Source organism: Parambassis ranga, unplaced genomic scaffold (assembly GCF_900634625.1).
Source record: "Parambassis ranga unplaced genomic scaffold, fParRan2.1 scaffold_32_arrow_ctg1, whole genome shotgun sequence".
NCBI lineage: Eukaryota > Metazoa > Chordata > Actinopteri > Ambassidae > Parambassis > Parambassis ranga.
Genome location: NW_021144802.1, coordinates 239,646 through 251,167, shown reverse-complemented (window position 1 = coordinate 251,167; position 11,522 = coordinate 239,646). Strand labels below are relative to the sequence as shown.

The following is an 11,522-nucleotide window of genomic DNA, read 5'->3' as shown; positions in this document are numbered from 1 at the left end:
CTGGCCTTAGACAGCTGGTTGGAGCCTGCATAAACGGGGCACGACCGGTTGAATGAGGTCCGACAGATCAGGCTTTTCTCCCGTCGACACCTGTTGTGTTCAGGTCTGGGGCTAATTGTTTTTGTTCATTGCTGTGTTCCATGTGTTCAAATGTGTTCTCATGTATTTTATGTGCAGCACTAACCCAGTTTTCAGAATGTTCAAGATGTTTTAGCTTTCTGGGTGTTGCTGCAGTTCCGGGGAGAATAAAACAATGAGGGAAGAAAGTGAGGTAAATGTGAAGATATTTTATGTTTGTGTGTTATCAGACAATGACGTTCCTTGTACTTAACTTCATTCCAGTTTTGATGTTTTATTCAGTCCAAGAGGAGGCTTCTCAGATGGATCATCACAGTTTGTTCAAGGGAAAAAAAAAACATAAAGATAAGTATTTTATTTATATTAAAAATTATTCATCAGATCACTTACATTGAACTGTGCACTGATGCAATTGTTTTTGTCTTTGCTGGACAGGAAGCTGACCGAAGGATTCCAGGGACCCAGGCCGCACCACCAACACAAAGATAAGTATTTTACATTCAAACATATTCATCAGATCACTCAAAGAACTGTGCACTGATGCAATTGTTTGTTTTGTCTTTGCTGGACAGGAAGCAGACCAAAGGATTCCAGGGACCCAGGCAGCTACACTGTGGAGCAGGAATACCAGCTGGACTTCCTCTTTGGTCCAGGTACGTGTTGTAAATGTGACAGGAGGTTGTTTCATTCTCAAAATGTCCCATACACACAGTAACATTTATTTTCATGTTGACATACTTATTTATAGGACACGAGGAGTCCACGAAGATGATCCAGGCCTCGGAGACCTCATCAGCAGCTGTTGCTCACAAACAGCCAGTAAGTTTGCAGACTGTCATGGCAGTTCTGACAAATGTTCAAGTGAGCAATGCTATAATATTGTGGTTGATGATTTGTCTTTTTTGTGTCTTTCTAGAAAAACCTGAAGACCACCGTCCTTCTCTCTTCTGTCTTCTCTCTGTCCTGTCTGCCTCTTCTCCCCCTTTACCCAGCCGGCTATCAGCAGGATGGTCCCCCCATTATGAGCCAGGTCCTGCTCAAGGTTTCTTCCTGTTAAAGGGGAGTTTTTCCTTGCCACTGTTTGCTTGGGGGTCAGGCTCTGGGATTCTCTGAAGGGCCTATGTATGAAGTACCTCATGACTATAGTTAAATTGTGATAATGATTCTATATAGTATACCAGTAAAGTTGAATTACAACATTGAACCTGTCTCTTTTTTAATATGAATGTGTGTTTCAGGGAAATGTTTAGTCTCCAGTTATCATAACATGTTGTGGTTTAAAACATAAAGTTATATATTTGGTAAGATGTTGGTCAGAAACCTTATCTCTCACTGATCATCCAGTATTCTAAGAAGTTTAAAGAATCTCCATTCAAATTATGGTGACACATGAAAAATGGACATTTATCAGGTGCAGGTTACATCTTGTGTGTTTGGAAGCATATGTTATACATTAGCATAAACACAGTAGCCTTTAATAGGCTTGTTAATATTTGTTTGGCCTTTTATAGACTTTCTAACACTGTATCCCCCAGTGATCATCCAGTACTCCATTAACTTTAAAGGGGAATGTCCATTCAACTTAAGCCTGGTGACACATGACAGATGGACATGTTGTGTGTGGTTTGAACATCACAGCAGCTATCCATAGGTTTTTAATATCTTGTTTAGTCAGTGTAAGTGGTGAGTTCCTCAAAATGATGAAAAAATGTACTGAAGCCTGTTGAGGGGACACAGTGCTGAAGATGCCCAGAAGATCTCCAGTTGGTGTTCCCTGCAAATCCTGTCTGAGACATGAGAAGATCATGAAGCAGCATCAGTGGATTCATGGCAAGATGGTGGTCCCCCTGGGAAGGATTCTTTGGCAGCAGCACACAGAAGCAGACGGGAGGCTCAGCCAGCACAGTCAGAGGTCACAGGTACACACACACACAGTCTGGCATACCTTGATGCAGAATCTTTATTACAATAAGACATAAATCCAGTTACAGTCCATTTTCAAACAGACATTTTCTTACATGCACACTGCTGTGGATATTATGACTGCTTTGTTATTGTGGACACTCAGTTTCAAATCTGAATCTACATCTGACAGCTTTTTATGTCTTTCTTTAAACAGTGGATGAAAAGGATGAGGGACACTGTGGACCAGGCAGAAAGTCCAGGGGACAGGGAGGTCACATGACTGCAGGGAAGACAGCAGAATTCCATCTGGTGAGAGAACGTATAAGGATTGAGGTGACTGTTGTGTCTCGTTGCATTTGATCAGATGTTGTTGGCATGTTTCCTTTACAGTGTTCATCAAAACAAGGACACGGTCTGACAGCAAGACCACACTGAAGGAGCCAGTGAACCACTGCAGAATCAGCTGAGAGGCAGCATGACAGAGAGACCTGAGGTAACATGTCTGCTACACACCTGGCATACATCAGGTATAGATTACATTACAGGATGTGGTTTATTTGGTAGCAGCTCAGAAACACAGGGATGGCTCAGGCAGCTCAGAGGCTGGATGTTGGTCAGACATGCAGTCAGGTGTAAAGTTGGTCTATGTTTCAAATACAGGCTTTGTGCTGTTTTTATATGGAGTCTTCATGTTGGCGTGTTTCACCATGTTCATTACTACACATGAACCCTCATAGGAAACAGTGGTGACATGGTCAAAGGTCAGGCAGTCTGACAGGCCTTTATACATAATCATTACAGGTGTAAACATCTCATAAGGACTTGTACTGTGTCACATTGAATCACCATGTTCATCTCTGTGACCTTTCTTGACCTGATGGCAGCTGAAGGTGCTCATAGGAAGCAATAGGAAATCCCTACACAGTAACAGGAAGTGTCAGACACAGAGATTTCCAATTGCTTTCACTGCCACTGTTGCAATATTAGAGCACATTTAATCACACAACAATAACACTACAAATGTCTTTCATTCTCTTTGAAACTACACTAACATTACCAATGACTGCTGTTGTCTATACTGTTCCAGAGGTCAGTCAGTAGTGTTTGACCTCTGGAATGTTTGGATTTTTACTCATGTGTGAATCCTGTGTGTAACTTTTGTTGTATTTACCCTGGGTAGGTGTTCCAGGCATGTCCCACTAGGAGCAGACCCTGGAGGAGACACAGGATGCAGTGGACAGACTGTGTTTCCCGGCTGGTCAGGGAACAGCTGTGGAGTCCCCCGAAGAGCTGGAAGAAGTGTCTGCTGAGAGGGAGGTCTGGGTGTCTCTGCTTAGACTGCTGCTCCACAACCTGGCCCTGGATAAGTGGGTTGAAGATGGATGGATTATTATCACACCTGGACAATCATCAGAGTGGACTGTATCATCTGTGCTGTGTGTGACATCAGTGAGGCCCTCTAAAAGGGTCAGAACATCACTAATGTTCCAAAGGCTGAAGTGAGGCAGCTGCATGTACAGACTGCAGCTCAGGAAGTGATGAAGCTGCTTGGAGGAGCAGCAACACATCTTTAAGGAAACTCTACAAGTCCAGTTGTCTCACTTCAGCCTTTTGAATGTAAATGACCTGGATGACTGATAATAATTCAATCTGTCTGACAGCAAGACCACACTGAAGGAGCCAGTGAACCACTGCAGAATCAGCTGAGAGGCAGCATGACAGAGAGACCTGAGGTAACATGTCTGCTACACACCTGGCATACATCAGGTATAGATTACATTACAGGATGTGGTTTATTTGGTAGCAGCTCAGAAACACAGGGATGGCTCAGGCAGCTCAGAGGCTGGATGTTGGTCAGACATGCAGTCAGGTGTAAAGTTGGTCTATGTTTCAAATACAGGCTTTGTGCTGTTTTTATATGGAGTCTTCATGTTGGCGTGTTTCACCATGTTCATTACTACACATGAACCCTCATAGGAAACAGTGGTGACATGGTCAAAGGTCAGGCAGTCTGACAGGCCTTTATACATAATCATTACAGGTGTAAACATCTCATAAGGACTTGTACTGTGTCACATTGAATCACCATGTTCATCTCTGTGACCTTTCTTGACCTGATGGCAGCTGAAGGTACAAAGGGAAACAGACACAGAAGACTGAAAGTCCTCCTGACTTTGGAGGCCTGGCGTTTGGACATGCTGTCAGACAGAACCTCCATTCAAAATGTAAAACACACAGAATCATTTGAACGTCACCATATTTAACCCACATGTTCACAGCATTAACCATTTTGACAGAGGAGCAGGTTACGTAGGCCTGCTCTAACTCTCCTCATAGGATGTAATGAGAAATCAGTTAGAAGCCTGAAAACAGCCACATTTGGAGCCCTTACAGTCTGCCATGCTGTTACTCAGAATGTTCTTTACAAGTGTAAACATCTCATATGTATTTGGACTTTATCATACTTAATCACCATGTTCATCTCTGTGACCTTTCTTGACCTGATGGCAGCTGAAGGTGCTCATAGGAAGCAATAGGAAATCCCTACACAGTAACAGGAAGTGGCAGACACAGAGATTTCCAATTGCTTTCACTGTCACTGTTGCAATATTACAGCACATTTAATCATACAACAAAACTACAAATGTCTTTCATTCTCTTTGAAACCACACTAACATTACCAATGGCTGCTGTTGTCTATACTGTTCCAGAGGTCAGTCAGTAGTGTTTGACCTCTGGAATGTTTGGATTTTTACTCATGTGTGAATCCTGTGTGTAACTTTTGTTGTATTTACCCTGGGTAGGTGTTCCAGGCATGTCCCACTAGGAGCAGACCCTGGAGCAGACACAGGATGCAGTGGACAGACTGTGTTTCCCGGCTGGTCAGGGAACAGCTGTGGAGTCCCCCAGAAGAGCTGGAAGAAGTGTCTGCTGAGAGGGAGGTCTGGGTGTCTCTGCTTAGACTGCTGCTCCACAACCTGGCCCTGGATAAGTGGGTTGAAGATGGATGGATTATTATCACACCTGGACAATCATCAGAGTGGACTGTGTCATCTGTGCTGTGTGTGACATCAGTGAGGCCCTCTAAAAGGGTCAGAACATCACTAATGTTCCACAGGCTGAAGTGAGGCAGCTGCATGTACAGACTGCAGCTCAGGAAGTGATGAACATGACCTGGAGGAGTGATCCTCTTCACTGACATGACATCACTGATGATGTGTCCAAATGTTCTGAGGCACACATGCACATCCACCAAGAGAAGCATGCGAGCACATTTCCCTGTGAACACTAACAGAGTACAGTACAGAGCCTGTGTAAAGGCTACAGCTACATGCTCTGCAGCAGCTGCAGTGTCCAGCTCTGCTCCTCAGAGGAGGAGGAGGCTTCTGGAAGTATCATCACTGAATGAGGCTGTAAACATTCAGCTTTCATCCAGCTGTCCAGCATTTCTACATCATATCTGTGTCAGTGAATAAATAATCCAACACAATGTCTGTGTGGTCCTCATGTCAGTGTGGTTATGACTTTACAGATGTATACACTACTACTGTGAGGCTGTAGAAGCAGTAAACCCAGCCAGCAGGCCTCTCAGTGTCACAGGCCTTCACACAACATATTAACTCCACCTGTACACAGCTGGTGCTGCTCTGGCTTCATCACATGTGTCATTGTGTTGATGTCAGTGTCCACACTGTTATGGCTCTACAGCTGCTTTCTGTCTACTGTTTAATAACCAGGTCAGAATGATCCACCTGCTCTAACTGTTACACACACACAGCAGGTGTGTCTATATAATGGAACATGGTGCATGAACAGCTGAAATCATCCAGAGAGAAAGCAGCAAGAAAACATGACAATGTGTGGTTACATTAACTTTACAGTACAAACATCTTGCACATGTCTCCATGAGCTCTTATGGACACTAGTCCTGTCTGTGTCATGGCTCAGGCTGTGGGCACCAAGTGAGGACAGAGAATATTAAATGGATGATGATAAATGTAGTAAACATAACCCTCCATTTTTACAGTGTATTAACGTCATAATAACAAAGCAGACAGCAGCTAGCAGGCTAATCCACATCAGAGAAACTAAGCAGACAGCTCACCTTCATCACTGAGGAAGAGGAGTGCACCTTCCTCTCCACCTGCATCAGGACCGTGAACTGACGTCATTCCACGCGTGTTTTAATGGCCTCCAACTAACAGTAAGACCTCTCACTCCTTCTGTCTTTCCTGCTGCTACATGCACACACAGTGACAGAGCCACCAGGACAGAGTGGGACATCCTGTTACTGAAGATCTTTGGAGCTCCGTCAGGAAACATCGTCTGAATAGTTCGCGATCTACTCGCGCATCGCGCGCGCGCGCACCCCCCCCCCCCTCGCCGTAGTTTTGGTCTAACCTGCTGAGAACTGATCGGTTCATATTATATATATTATGATATTATTACTATTCGTCGCTAGCTTAATTGAACGTCGGCACTCTGTGTGTGTGTGTATCTACACCTGCTACGTGAGCTGCACACAGCCCAACATGGCCGACATTTGCCTGACTGACAGACGGTCCGGCCTATGACAGCCAGGTCCACGGGCACTGAAGGGGACATCTGATTGGACCCTTGGACTTGATATAAAAACCGTGTAGCGCGATTGACGGTCAGACCCTCCTTCATCAGCTTACGAGAGGTAAGACGCGGTTTGCTCCTCCTGCTCGTTGTTAGCTTCCTAGCTTAACATATTCATGCTGATAATGTTGCTACATGTTTAAAAACGTTTCATACAGTGGTGTTATTGTGCAGTGTGGAGATAATGTGGATGTGCTGTGTGTATTTGTCCAATAACCTGCTCTGCTGTGAGTCTAATGGTTGGCCTGTTGAACATGTGCTGAGCTCTGTTGGTGGAATGTTCTGGAACAAATGTCTCTTAAAGCTCTTCTCATGGTGCTGGCTGCTTTTTGGAGGTTATGGTGTGTTTTACAAACGGTCTGTGTCGTGCTGGTTTGTACAGACGGGCGCGGCTGTTAGCTTGGGGCTGCTAGCCTGGGGCTGCTAGCCTGCTAATGGAAAAGTACTGTGGCTCATGTTAATCAGGTGCTAAATGGAGCAGGGCTCATTCATTTTAACAGTCAACTGAGAATATAAGCATTGCTTAATATTGCTGAAGCTCTGTAATGATGTGGCAGTTTCATGCTGTCTTCTCTCTGCATATTGCTAATATTAATTAATTAATTTAAATAATTAACGTTAATGCTGTGTGGATTAGCCTGTACACTGAAACATCTGTATGTGGCTTCATTAGCTTTGCTGTGCATTATGAGCTTCTATATTTCCCTGAGGCTGTGTGTGTGTGTGTGTGTGTGTCATGATCATGCCAAAAGTAGTTAATGGCCTCTGGCAGCCATTTTGCTTGTGCTCCCATGTCAGCCATTTTGTTTCTGTTAGGTTTTCAGGCTTACAAAATGGCTGACAGATGTCTGTGGATATTCAGCTGCCTCTTTGTAGTAGTAACATGGATGCTAGTGTGTGGGTTAGCCTTTTTTGTATATACATTGTACCATATGTTGTAACTGTAAAGTGTTGTAAATTGAGCTGTGACACTATGCACAGCACCATTGATCCTGAACTTGTATTGATCACATACTCAGGTGCTTGTGTTTCTCTCATCTTTCCATGTCAGCCATCTTGTCTCTGTGGTACAGTACAGTGGTTTGTCTGAATGTTCTGAACAGTACAGTAGATGGCAGGGTGCATCTGTGTATTGCTAATATATTGATGGTGTATTGATTAGGCTGTTGGCAAACTAGGAGCTGTGCTATGTCAAAGATCTGACTGTGGTGTGGTTTTCTGTGTGATATAAGATTCTACATTCACCTCTTTTGCTGCTGTGTGTTTTAGCCTGTCTGACAATATCAGCAGTGAATTCTGAGTGTGGCTGCTTTCATAGACAAACTGATTGTGGTCTGTCTAGCCTGTGGCTGCTAGCCTGGGGCTGCTAGCCTGGGGCTGCTAGCCTGGGGCTGCTAGCCTGGGGCTGCTAGCCTGCGGCTGCTAGCCTGGGGCTGCTAGCCTGCGGCTGCTAGCCTGGGGCTGCTAGCCTGCGGCTGCTAGCCTGCTAATGGAAAAGTACTGTGGCTCATGTTAATCAGGTGCTAAATGGAGCAGGGCTCATTCATTTTAACAGTGAACTGAGAATATAAGAATTGCTTAATATTGCTGAAGCTCTGTAATGATGTGGCAGTTTCATGCTGTCTTCTCTCTGCATATTGCTAATATTAATTAATTAAATTAATTTAAATAATTAATTATTAAAGTAGTTAGTGTATGATATATCTGAACTTGTGTCAGTCACTGACTAGTCTTGGCATCCATTTTGTGTTCTTCCATGGCAGCCATTTTGTCTCTGTTAGGAGGTTTTGAGGCTCACAAAATGGCTGAATGACAGTGTCTGGATCATGGCTGTTTCATGCTGTGTAATTAACCCTAATGAAACAGAGAGCCTTCATTTCTGTAAGGCTGTGTGTATGATGTGCTTTGTCTCCCTCAATGACATGATGAAGCTACTGTGTCACATCTGATTGAATGTGATTGAAATGAGCTTGAAAGACTGATGGTGTTTTTATTAACCGTGTAATGTGGCTGAGGGACAGACTAAAGCTGTGAGACTGCACCTGCTGGTTGTTGGTTTGTGCTGACTTTTGCTGTTCTTTACATTAAGCAGTGAGGCTATCTACAGAAGACATGATCTGTTTGTCAGTTTTCTCTTGCAGCCATTTTGTTTCTGTTAGGTTTTCAGGCTTACAAAATGGCTGACAGATGTCTGTGGATAATCAGCTGCCTCTTTGTAGTAGTAACATGGATGCTCGTGTGTGGGTTAGCCTATTATTTATATTGATTAGGCTGTTGGCAAACTAGGAGCTGTGCTATGTCAGTGAGTGTGGCTGCTTTCATAGACAAACTGATTGTGGTCTTATACTTTTGTCATCATTCATTAAGCTGTGTGGGACAGTGTAAAAGCATCAGTGCTGCTGAGATTGTGTAAGTCAGTGTGGGGTCTGCCATGTTTGACATGTGATTAGTACAGTGTGTGATAAGAGATCAGACTTGATGTGTGCTGTGTAAAGTGGATGGAGTCAGTTGTCATCATCTTACCTGCTTTATTTAATGTGTGGATTTGATATGTGAATAGGTTGTCAGTGTGTTGATCTGAACTTCTGTCAATCACTGACTCTTCTCTTGGCATCCATTTTGTGTTCTTCCATGGCAGCCATTTTGTATGTGTTAGAAGGTTTTAAGGCTCACAAAATGGCTGAATGACTGTCTGGATCATGGCTGTTTCATGCTGTTGTGTAGTTAACCTTAATGAAACAGTGTGTTAACAGTGTATTGTCAGTGTTAATGCAACAGAGAGCCTTCATTTCTGTAAGGCTGTGTGTATCATGTGGTTTGTCTCTCCCTTAATGACATGATGAAGCTACCGTGTGTCACATCCTGTCATGTACAACTACAGCTGCACCAGTTGATTGATGTGATTTAATAGTATGTGAAAGACCAGCAGAGTCTTAAACAACCTGGTCAATATTAGTCATCTTCTATGCTTTTCTTCTCAATTATTGAGCTGTGATGCTGCCCAGTACACCAATGATCCTTGACTTTTGTCAGTCACTGACTCTCCTACCTGCCATTGTCATTCCATGTCAGCCATTTTGTCTTGTTTAATGAAGATGTGTTTAGCACCATAGCTACTGAACTCCTTCTGTGTATGAGCCAGTTTGGTTTATCTCATTTAAACCTAAATAAAAACTTTATTAATACCCATGGAGTCATTGGGTTGTGTTAGTGGCATATACAAGAACTGACAGTAAACACAATGCACAATGTGTTGATGATTTTCTGTGTCCTCTTCACAGATACTGTGTGTTGATACCCCAGTATTTTCTGAGCCAGTCATCTACAAAGTGAGTTACTAACACAGCCACAGCTGTTATGTTGTATGTTAAGTGATACAATGATTCTGTACACGGTTTGTAAACCTTCCAATGTAATAAATTATAGTGTTTATATTATTGTTGGAGTAGAAATGTAACCATGTCGTGACAGATTTTTTTATTTTTGTCCTCTTTCAGCTCTTTGGACAACTCTTTCATTGAAGACATCGACACAGGACACACGATCTACACACACATAAAAATCCTATATAATAACACACAGTGTACATACACATCACACTCATATATATATATATATATATACACACACACACACACACACACACACACACACACACACACACTAACTTTTGTCTAGGTAGGCACATTTTTTTTACAGGACAATGCCGCGGAAGGGGAAGAGGTCCCAGGCCCAAAAGGTGCGCTGGAGACGGCTGGACCTGGCAGATCCTGGACAACCAGAGGTCGCAGCCAGTGCTTCTCCTGCTGCACAGGTAAATGTTCTTATGTCAGTGTCCCTATTTAAAGTCAAGAAGTGATTAATGCTTCTCTGTTGTAATGTTGCAGACAAGTCATATGGCAGCATTTGCTTTGATTATATGTTGTTTTTTATCAGGTGGTCTTTCAGTAGTCATAAAGTTGAAATGCTCTGTTCTCAGACGGCCCTGACACCTCCACCACCAACACAGTTGCAGAGAATGGATGCTGCACCCTCCTGCTCCCATTCTCCAACTGCAGATGTATGTATTTTGCATCTTCCATTCAATTACAGTCATGAAATTCTGCTGGGTTTAATAAATCAGTACATTTGTTCTCCTTCACTGACTGAAGTAAATGAGAGAAACTGTACTCCTCACTTCTTAATTGCATAGTTTATTTAGCTTACATTGTTTCCATCTTGACAGACATTCAGTCATGGTTTGGTTATTTACATGTATACAACATGCACAACAGGAGTTAAAGTTAAATGTGTCTTATTTTCTATCAGATGGGAACCCTGATGCCTGATACCCCGATGCCTGAAACGCCTCCGCCTACCAAACCGTTTTGGGCATCCCCATCACATTCTCCAGCTTACAAGGTAGGCTGTTTTAACTGTGCTTAACATTGTACATACTTCTACCATTTCCTTTATATTGTGTCATATACTGTATTGGGGTACATGTATCAGAAAGCTTAAGTAACAAATATGTGAACTTTTTTTCTTAAAGAGGGCATGAAACATTGAATGTAGATGGCATGATTTTAAAAAATGAAATAAAAAAACAAATACAACAATATAAACTTTATTTCACCAGGTTCCCAAAGTGCAGACGCCTCCACAGTCGAGAACCTTCTGGCTGCAGAATGTGAAGGCTTCCCATTCCTCATCTCACCAGGTATGTAGACCTTCTGTTAGTTACACCTTCAGGTACAGTAGGGCCACAAATACTATGTATGTACACATTTTCGTCTGTTAGTTGAGCTTTAAATTAGGTATAATTTTTTTTAATGTTCTGTTTTTGAATCAAGCTGTTAGCTTCCATACAGTAGTAGTAATGACAGTTCCTCCTCACACACAGGATTCACATACACCACCACAGACAGCTAAAGGCC

At 42.9% G+C, this 11,522-nt stretch overlaps 1 long non-coding RNA gene across 1 annotated transcript; it reads left to right on the top strand.

Annotated features, from left to right (window-relative positions):
* The first annotated feature begins 828 nt into the window (after positions 1–828).
* Positions 829–1,282, top strand: LOC114430989 (uncharacterized). Its single transcript, XR_003670031.1, has 2 exons — positions 829–897; positions 995–1,282. It is a non-coding gene; the product is annotated as an uncharacterized LOC114430989 (long non-coding RNA).
* The last annotated feature ends 10,240 nt before the right edge of the window (positions 1,283–11,522 follow it).